The sequence below is a fragment of the Pinus tabuliformis genome, chromosome 9, assembly GCF_031772625.1.
Source record: "Pinus tabuliformis cultivar Carrire ecotype Pingquan chromosome 9, CPIR1, whole genome shotgun sequence".
Lineage (NCBI taxonomy): Eukaryota > Viridiplantae > Streptophyta > Pinopsida > Pinales > Pinaceae > Pinus > Pinus tabuliformis.
The window spans coordinates 113,869,257-113,879,356 of record NC_142307.1 but is presented as its reverse complement, the minus strand read 5'-3'; positions in this window follow the sequence as shown (position 1 = coordinate 113,879,356).

The window sequence follows — 10,100 nt, the reverse complement described above, 5'->3', positions numbered from 1 at the left end:
GCCAATACTTAGCCAAATTTCCAAGCCTCCAAGATTCTAATTTTTTTCACAATTCATGAGAGAATTAGCATGTATTTAAAGGGAAATTCCTCATCCATAACTACGGCAATCAAAAATTAGGTCCATCTCTGATTGCATACTTGATATTTACACTCAAGTAAATCATACAACAGATAGTACATTGTCCTTGCACTCTAGTCTTAACTGGGTATTTCTCAGAACTGACATGCATGAGTTTCTCTGATCCAGGTGGATGTTGGTGGCCACCCACCTATCCCATTTGACCCCCACGACTGTCTCTTTCAGCTTTTTCAGTTTCCTAAATTGTAGCACAACTTACTATTTTTAGCAGTTTTTTCGGGTCCTGAACTTCCGGAGCCGTTTTGAGGCCCTAAACGACGTTTTTTTGGGAATCTGGGGGCAACATGGGTCTATAGACCAATGTTGCCCTTCCCAAAGTGGTAGTGCTCGGATAGATCTTTCTAACGAGCTATTGTACGCGTCAAACGGAGATCGTATGCCAAAGTTACGACCCCGGGAAATTGATGTACCAATTTACCCAAACGGGGCCCACAATTTGGCGTTTCATCTTCTAGGGTTAGGTTTCGGGATGTGAAGGGTTTTCCATTGTTTCTCAACAATAAATAGGCCTTCGAGCCTCATTGTAATACAGTTCGGAACAGTTCAGAGGCATGTAGCCGCACATCTCTTCTCAGAGATAGCTACCATCGCCCTAGCTGGTTTATTTCCATTTCTGGTTGTATTCAGTATTTTCCATTAATGAAATGAATCATTATTTCCGCTGCATCTATGTGTTTATGGTTATTGCATCTCTGTATTTATGGTTATCTCTGTAATTTGTTGCGTTCCTGTTTAAATCCGGATCAGTGGTATCAAAGCGGTCTGCTTTTTCTCTGTTTTTCTTTGCATGTCCCCAACGAGGTCGGGATATAAGGAGTTAGGGCTTGAACTGGTCGAACCTTTGCAAGACCAGCCTCGCAAATCCCGACGGCCTCCCATGGCGGATGAGAAGAAAGACGAGGGGGCAGGAGATCCTATCAAAATCTTGCTCGAAGAAGCGCTCGAGCGGCAAAGGAACGCGATGATGGATAGCTTTGCGCAGATCCTTCAGCGGCTACCCAGAGGCGACGCATCGGCTTCCAAAAGCGACTCTGGAAACGCCACACCCTTCAAGGTACAAGTTAATTTTGAAATCCCCATCTTCGAGGGTCAAATAGACGCAGATGCCGTAGATAAATGGTTAAATCTGCTAGATGGGTATTTTTCTGTTCATGAATTTTCAAGTCGGGAAAAGATTGTTTTCGCTCTTCTCAAAGCAGCCCCCCACGTCAAGGACTGGTGGGAAACCTACTGCGAGCAGAAGGATGAAAGTACAGGCTCACTATTTTCAGCCGCACCCACTTGGAATGACTTCCGGGATGCCATCAAGGAGCAGTACTACCCTGTCGGAAGCTATGAGGACAAACATACATCAAATGGACCACACTGCGGCAGGGACGAGACCAAGATGTGCCGGAGTTCACAAACATTTTTCATACCCTTCGCACACAGTTGGGTATCAAAGATTCTGAGCTGCATCTGGTGCTCAAATACCGTGGCTGCCTGCACAGATACATCCAGGAAGAGATGGTGTTCTTGAACATCTCCTCACTCGGCACAGCATACCGATACGCTGTCAAAATCGAGCAAAAGTTCAAACAGAAGAAGCGAGACTTTGGATCTGCAAATCCGAAGCCCAAAGGACAAAGCCAAGGCGGGGTGACCCAAGATAACCCGTCGAAGCCGCAAGAAAAGAACAACACCATGAAGCCGAAGAAGGACACAGGGAAGTGGTGTGAGTTCCACAAGAGTCCCACTCATAACACAAGTGAGTGTCGGACCAAGCAGTCGCTGGTGGCTGAGTTGAAGGCTTCCGAATCAGATGCATGTTCCGACCCTGAGCCAGAACCCGACAAGGGGAATGGCAAAGGGAAGCAGATCATTGATGCGGATCCCAGCGCCACTGTTGCCACTGCCAAGATCCAGAAGAATGAACTTGCAGATCCAGAGGAAGGGGAGCGTCTTTTCCACTCACAGATGTGGGTGAAGGGTTCACCGCTGCGATTCATTGTCGACAGTGGTAGCCAAAAGAACCTGGTTTCAGCAGAGGTCGTGAAGCGGTTGGGCCTACCGACTACACCGCACCCGCAGCCGTACAGTATCGGGTGGCTTCACGAAGGACGAGATCTGAAAGTTCGCCAGCAGTGCCGCCTTCCCTACAGCATCAAGCCCTTCACCGACGAGGTATTGTGTGATGTTACACCTCTGGATGTTTGTGATGTATTATTAGGCCAACCATACTTGTGGAGGCGACATGCTGTGTATGAGTCAAGGCCTCGCGCTGTCATTATTTCTTTGGGTGATTCATTATACAGGATACCGGAGGTCGCCCCACCTACTGCCACATCTTTGATCACTACCAAGAAAGGCAACAAGCTCATATCACAGACCAGGAAATTCATCTGTCTGGTTCACTCCCAAAATAAGGGGAAGATCGTTGCTACATCCATGACCCCTGCAAAGGGTTCCTCCACGCAGCAGCAAAAGCAAAGGGATACGGTCATGACAAAACACAGGAACAACTTCTCCTCACCCACATGGGTACCACACAAGTTTCAGGTGGGCAACAATGTCTGGTTGCATCGACAGAAAGAACGCCTTACCAGAACCCATCAGAAGCTCAGACCACACCGACATGGTCCTTACAGCAGTACCAAGGCTATGGGGAACAATGCTTTGGAGCACAGCATTCCTCCATTCTTTCGCCTGCACCAAATGTTCAATGTGAACCATCGTCGACCATGCTTCCCACCATCACTGGACACATCAGACATTGCAGGACAAGTTCAGCAGATGGAGGAACTCAACGCAATGGGGACCATTGCTTCCTAAGGGGGGAGGAATGATCCAGGTGGATGTTGGTGGCCACCCACCTATCCCATTTGGACCCCCACGACTGTCTCTTTCAGCTTTTTCAGTTTCCTAAATTGTAGCACAACTTACTATTTTTAGCAGTTTTTCGGGTCCTGAACTTCCGGAGCCGTTTTGAGGCCCTAAACGACGTTTTTTTGGGAATCTGGGGGCAACATGGGTCTATAGACCAATGTTGCCCTTCCCAAAGTGGTAGTGCTCGGATAGATCTTTCTAACGAGCTATTGTACGCGTCAAACGGAGATCGTATGCCAAAGTTACGACCCCGGGAAATTGATGTACCAATTTACCCAAACGGGGCCCACAATTTGGCGTTTCATCTTCTAGGGTTAGGTTTCGGGATGTGAAGGGTTTTCCATTGTTTCTCAACAATAAATAGGCCTTCGAGCCTCATTGTAATACAGTTCGGAACAGTTCAGAGGCATGTAGCCGCACATCTCTTCTCAGAGATAGCTACCATCGCCCTAGCTGGTTTATTTCCATTTCTGGTTGTATTCAGTATTTTCCATTAATGAAATGAATCATTATTTCCGCTGCATCTATGTGTTTATGGTTATTGCATCTCTGTATTTATGGTTATCTCTGTAATTTGTTGCGTTCCTGTTTAAATCCGGATCAGTGGTATCAGAGCGGTCTGCTTTTTCTCTGTTTTTCTTTGCATGTCCCCAACGAGGTCGGGATATAAGGAGTTAGGGCTTGAACTGGTCGAACCTTTGCAAGACCAGCCTCGCAAATCCCGACGGCCTCCCATGGCGGATGAGAAGAAAGACGAGGGGGCAGGAGATCCTATCAAAATCTTGCTCGAAGAAGCGCTCGAGCGGCAAAGGAACGCGATGATGGATAGCTTTGCGCAGATCCTTCAGCGGCTACCCAGAGGCGACGCATCGGCTTCCAAAAGCGACTCTGGAAACGCCACACACCCTTCAAGGTACAAGTTAATTTTGAAATCCCCATCTTCGAGGGTCAAATAGACGCAGATGCCGTAGATAAATGGTTAAATCTGCTAGATGGGTATTTTTCTGTTCATGAATTTTCAAGTCGGGAAAAGATTGTTTTCGCTCTTCTCAAAGCAGCCCCCCACGTCAAGGACTGGTGGGAAACCTACTGCGAGCAGAAGGATGAAAGTACAGGCTCACTATTTTCAGCCGCACCCACTTGGAATGACTTCCGGGATGCCATCAAGGAGCAGTACTACCCTGTCGGAAGCTATGAGGACAAATACATCAAATGGACCACACTGCGGCAGGGACGAGACCAAGATGTGCCGGAGTTCACAAACATTTTTCATACCCTTCGCACACAGTTGGGTATCAAAGATTCTGAGTTGCATCTGGTGCTCAAATACCGTGGCTGCCTGCACAGATACATCCAGGAAGAGATGGTGTTCTTGAACATCTCCTCACTCGGCACAGCATACCGATACGCTGTCAAAATCGAGCAAAAGTTCAAACAGAAGAAGCGAGACTTTGGATCTGCAAATCCGAAGCCCAAAGGACAAAGCCAAGGCGGGGTGACCCAAGATAACCCGTCGAAGCCGCAAGAAAAGAACAACACCACGAAGCCGAAGAAGGACACAGGGAAGTGGTGTGAGTTCCACAAGAGTCCCACTCATAACACCAGTGAGTGTCGGACCAAGCAGTCGCTGGTGGCTGAGTTGAAGGCTTCCGAATCAGATGCATGTTCCGACCCTGAGCCAGAACCCGACAAGGGGAATGGCAAAGGGAAGCAGATCATTGATGCGGATCCCAGCGCCACTGTTGCCACTGCCAAGATCCAGAAGAATGAACTTGCAGATCCAGAGGAAGGGGAGCGTCTTTTCCACTCACAGATGTGGGTGAAGGGTTCACCGCTGCGATTCATTGTCGACAGTGGTAGCCAAAAGAACCTGGTTTCACAGCAGAGGTCGTGAAGCGGTTGGGCCTACCGACTACACCGCACCCGCAGCCGTACAGTATCGGGTGGCTTCACGAAGGACGAGATCTGAAAGTTCGCCAGCAGTGCCGCCTTCCCTACAGCATCAAGCCCTTCACCGACGAGGTATTGTGTGATGTTACACCTCTGGATGTTTGTGATGTATTATTAGGCCAACCATACTTGTGGAGGCGACATGCTGTGTATGAGTCAAGGCCTCGCGCTGTCATTATTTCTTTGGGTGATTCATTATACAGGATACCGGAGGTCGCCCCACCTACTGCCACATCTTTGATCACTACCAAGAAAGGCAACAAGCTCATATCACAGACCAGGAAATTCATCTGTCTGGTTCACTCCCAAAATAAGGGGAAGATCGTTGCTACATCCATGACCCCTGCAAAGGTTCCTCCACGCAGCAGCAAAAGCAAAGGGATACGGTCATGACAAAACACAGGAACAACTTCTCCTCACCCACATGGGTACCACACAAGTTTCAGGTGGGCAACAATGTCTGGTTGCATCGACAGAAAGAACGCCTTACCAGAACCCATCAGAAGCTCAGACCACACCGACATGGTCCTTACAGCAGTACCAAGGCTATGGGGAACAATGCTTTGGAGCACAGCATTCCTCCATTCTTTCGCCTGCACCAAATGTTCAATGTGAACCATCGTCGACCATGCTTCCCACCATCACTGGACACATCAGACATTGCAGGACAAGTTCAGCAGATGGAGGAACTCAACGCAATGGGGACCATTGCTTCCTAAGGGGGGAGGAATGATCCAGGTGGATGTTGGTGGCCACCCACCTATCCCATTTGGACCCCCACGACTGTCTCTTTCAGCTTTTTCAGTTTCCTAAATTGTAGCACAACTTACTATTTTTAGCAGTTTTTCGGGTCCTGAACTTCCGGAGCCGTTTTGAGGCCCTAAACGACGTTTTTTTGGGGAATCTGGGGGCAACATGGGTCTATAGACCAATGTTGCCCTTCCCAAGTGGTAGTGCTCGGATAGATCTTTCTAACGAGCTATTGTACGCGTCAAACGGAGATCGTATGCCAAAGTTACGACCCCGGGAAATTGATGTACCAATTTACCCAAACGGGGCCCACAATTTGGCGTTTCATCTTCTAGGGTTAGGTTTCGGGATGTGAAGGGTTTTCCATTGTTTCTCAACAATAAATAGGCCTTCGAGCCTCATTGTAATACAGTTCGGAACAGTTCAGAGGCATGTAGCCGCACATCTCTTCTCAGAGATAGCTACCATCGCCCTAGCTGGTTTATTTCCATTTCTGGTTGTATTCAGTATTTTCCATTAATGAAATGAATCATTATTTCCGCTGCATCTATGTGTTTATGGTTATTGCATCTCTGTATTTATGGTTATCTCTGTAATTTGTTGCGTTCCTGTTTAAATCCGGATCATTCTCATGAGGGAATCTTTAGTTAACTGGAGTAACATTTGTTGGTGCACCAGTGCACCAACTAACTATTAGTCCTCTATTAGTTCCACAAATATCTAGAATTAATTTAACTGGCCATAACTCAGTAAACTAAGTTAATCTAATTACAACTCAAATAAACTCAATCTGGACCCCTAAAACTTAGGGATCACAGTTACGACTCCAGATAGACTTCCAACTCGAAATTCCTAAGTTAACTAAGTCAACTTAACTTAGTTAATTATACAAATACAAATTATTATGAGAAAAGAATTACAATTTAATTCAAGGACATTAAATTAGAATTTATAGATGTTATTTTTAACATTTCTTGTTGTTATTTTCAAGACTCCCTCTCAACAAGAAAGGAATTCAACTCTATCCCCATTCTGAACCTTTGGAATGTTCTACATGCAACACTTCTCTCTAGTTTTGTTTCTACAACAATTCTTGAAGCTAAAAAAACATCTAACTTGAATCAGTATGATGCATCTGTCATCAAAATCTCTCACTGTTACTGCCTCTATCGACTGAAAACTTTACGCTTCTACTGACTCTTCCTTTCTGCACTGTTGTCAACCCTTCTCTTTTCTCTTTAGTATCCAACTACTCTATGTTTTTTTCACTCTGATCTATGACTACATCAACCGCCATTGATTCCTCCTCCTACTATGTACTTTGGGCTCCGTAGCAAGGTACAATCCATGAAGAAAAACCTCTCAATGGACCATGCCCAATTTAAGCCCTCTTAGGACTATCACTTCACATCGCCCCACCTCACACATGGAGGTATGGCTACATGTGCTCCCTCATCCCTCTTGGCTCAAAATTTCCCCCTACTGGAGGTATCTTCTTGAGTGGATGCCTCCAATCAGTCTGCTCTCTGCTTCTCCAATTGTGGTTTCTCCACAATTGTCTAAGACTGCTTATGAGGCTTCTTTGGGGTTGCATGTTGAGAGGTAATTTACTCTCCCTATCAACCACCAAGTATATAAAATTTTCCTTGCTCCTCAAGGCTTTGAATACATAGTGTACCTCAAGTGCATATAAGTTCTTGGCAAGTACACCAATATGTTTCATATGTCCCATCGACATGACATTTTCTAGAAAAAGAGTTGATTTTAAATCAGAGATATCTCCCTCATCCAAACTCTGATTTGGCCAATTGTTTCTTTTAATTTGGGAATTTTTCCGTAAGGAATCCAGATATGCTATTTGTTTTTGAAATTTCCAACAAAATTTTTCATATATTCTCTGCAAACTCGCCGCCCAAAAAAAAATCTTGCTCTAATACCATGTAAAATTCCCTATAGATTCACAAGCTCATGCAATTTACTAAAGCACAGGACAAGAATCTACTTCTACTTTTAACCAGCATAAGCCAATATATCGATGAAAACAATATGAGCAAGAAGAATACAAATCAATGGCACATAATATAGTAAGTTTTCCTGGGGAAGTCACTGCTCAAAAACCCGTCTATATGTATTGCATTAATCAGAAATCCAATATGAGAATACAATGCTTGTTCTCACAAGAACAGTCCTAGCACAAGTATAATCAATCTCCTAGCTCACAAGCAAGCTCAAGACAAACTATAGCCTCTTTTGTTTCTCTCCAAGCCCCTATTTCCTTGTGCCCTTGGCCAAATAATTTGGATGAATATAATATTCTCTGCTTAACTTGCATGAGTATTTCCTATCCTCCGCCTAATGACTTCCTTTAGCCAATACTTAGTCAAATTTCTAAGCCTCCAAACTTCTAATTCTTTTCATAATTCCTAAGAGAATTAGCTCGTATTTAAAGGGAAATTCCTCATCCATAACTGCGCAATCCAAATTGGGTCCTTCTCTGATTGCATGCATGATATTTACACTCAAATAAATCATACAATTGATAATACATTGTCCTTGCACTCTAGTATCAACTGTGTTTTTCTCAAAACTGAGATGCATGGGTTTCTAATTAAGGAATCTTCATTTAACTGGAGTAACTCTTGTGGATACACTAGTGCACCAACTAATTTTTAGTCCTCTATTAGTTCCACAAATAGATAGAACTAATTTAACTTACCATAACTCAGGAAACTGAGTTAATCTAATTACAACTCAAATAAACTCAATCTAGACCCCTAAAATTTAGGGATCACACTTACATGACTTTAGATAGATTTCCAACTCGAAATTCCTAAGTTAACTAAGTCAACTTAATTTAGTTAACTATTACAAGTTTCCATGAGAAAAGAATTACAATTTTAATTCACAATTTAATTCAAGGACAAATTAAATTGGAATTTCTGGATTCTATTTTAACATTTCTTGTGTTATTTTCAACATGTGCCTCTTGGCAAGTTGGTGCTTACTAAACAAAAGGGGGTTGGTGCCTATAGTGAGTGGGTGCTCACAAACAAACATATGTAATTGATTTGGTGCTTAAATTACATCATAAAACAAACAACAAATTGGTGGTATTTTCCCTCTGGTTTTCCACGTGAAAACACTATATCAAATGTATGTTGGTTATGAGATTGTTGTTTGAGTATGTGTTTGGAAAGTATTTACTGCTTTATGAATGAATGCTTTCACATATGAAAGAACATAAGGAGGAACTATAAGCACAGTAAGAAAAGAAAACAAAGAGTTTCTTAAATTATTGATTCACACCCCCCCCTCAGCAATTCCTTAATTCCAACATCAGCTAGGATAGATACTAGCTACAAAGCTCTCTACACTTTTTTTATTTCTTTGCAACTAGTAAACCTTCTTGATTTGCTTACAAATAGTAATCCTTAATTAATTTTTTAAATGTGCTAATCTATGTACAAGGGGATAATTGAGTTTATGTTTCACCGAAACATTGTCATTAAACGAGTTGTGTGCGAAGGGGGAATGTGCACAAAGGTGCAAAAGTGGGGGAATAAAGGTTTCTCCACATATTCTGCAATCTGTTGGGGTGGATTTGTTTGCAACTACTAAACCTTCTTGATTTGTTTACAACTAGTAAGCATTAATTATTTTTTAATATTGTTGCAAAATGGAGTAGCGTGTAGAATGTAGAAGTGGGGAAATAGAGCTTCCTCCACAATTTTGCAATATGCTAGAACATATACAAGCTACAAAGACCTCTACACCTTCTTGATTTGTTTGCAGCTATTAATCATTACACAATGCTTCAAAGTAAATGCTATTAAGCACTTGAACGATGTTTTGATTACGCATTGATTTGTTGAATAAATGTCAAAAATACTTATATTTACTAGCAGGGAAGCTTTTGTTAATCAGAAGAAGCGTAATGTGTAGAAGAAATGTGCAGAGGGGGAATGTGTGTGGAGGTGTGGAAGTGGGGGAATAGAGGTTCCTCTGCACATTCTACAATCTACTAGGATGAATACTAGTTGTGGAGCCCTCTGCACCTTTTTTATTTGTTTGCAACTAGTAAACCTTCTTGATTTGTTTACAACTAGTAAGCCTTAATTAATTTTTTAATATTTGTTAATCTTCACTGCATGAGGTTGATTGAGTTTATGTGACATTTCTCCAAAACGTCGCCACACAAGGGGGTATTGCACGGAAGAATTTTACAGAGGGGGAATGTGCACAAAGGTGCAGAAGTGGGAATAAAGGTTCCTCGACATGTAATTCTACAATTTGTTAGGATTGTCCTAATTATGGGTCAATTTGCTCAATAAATGCTAAAAATACTTACATTTAATCAGGAGAGGATCTTTTTTTCACCATAGGATTAAGCCTAA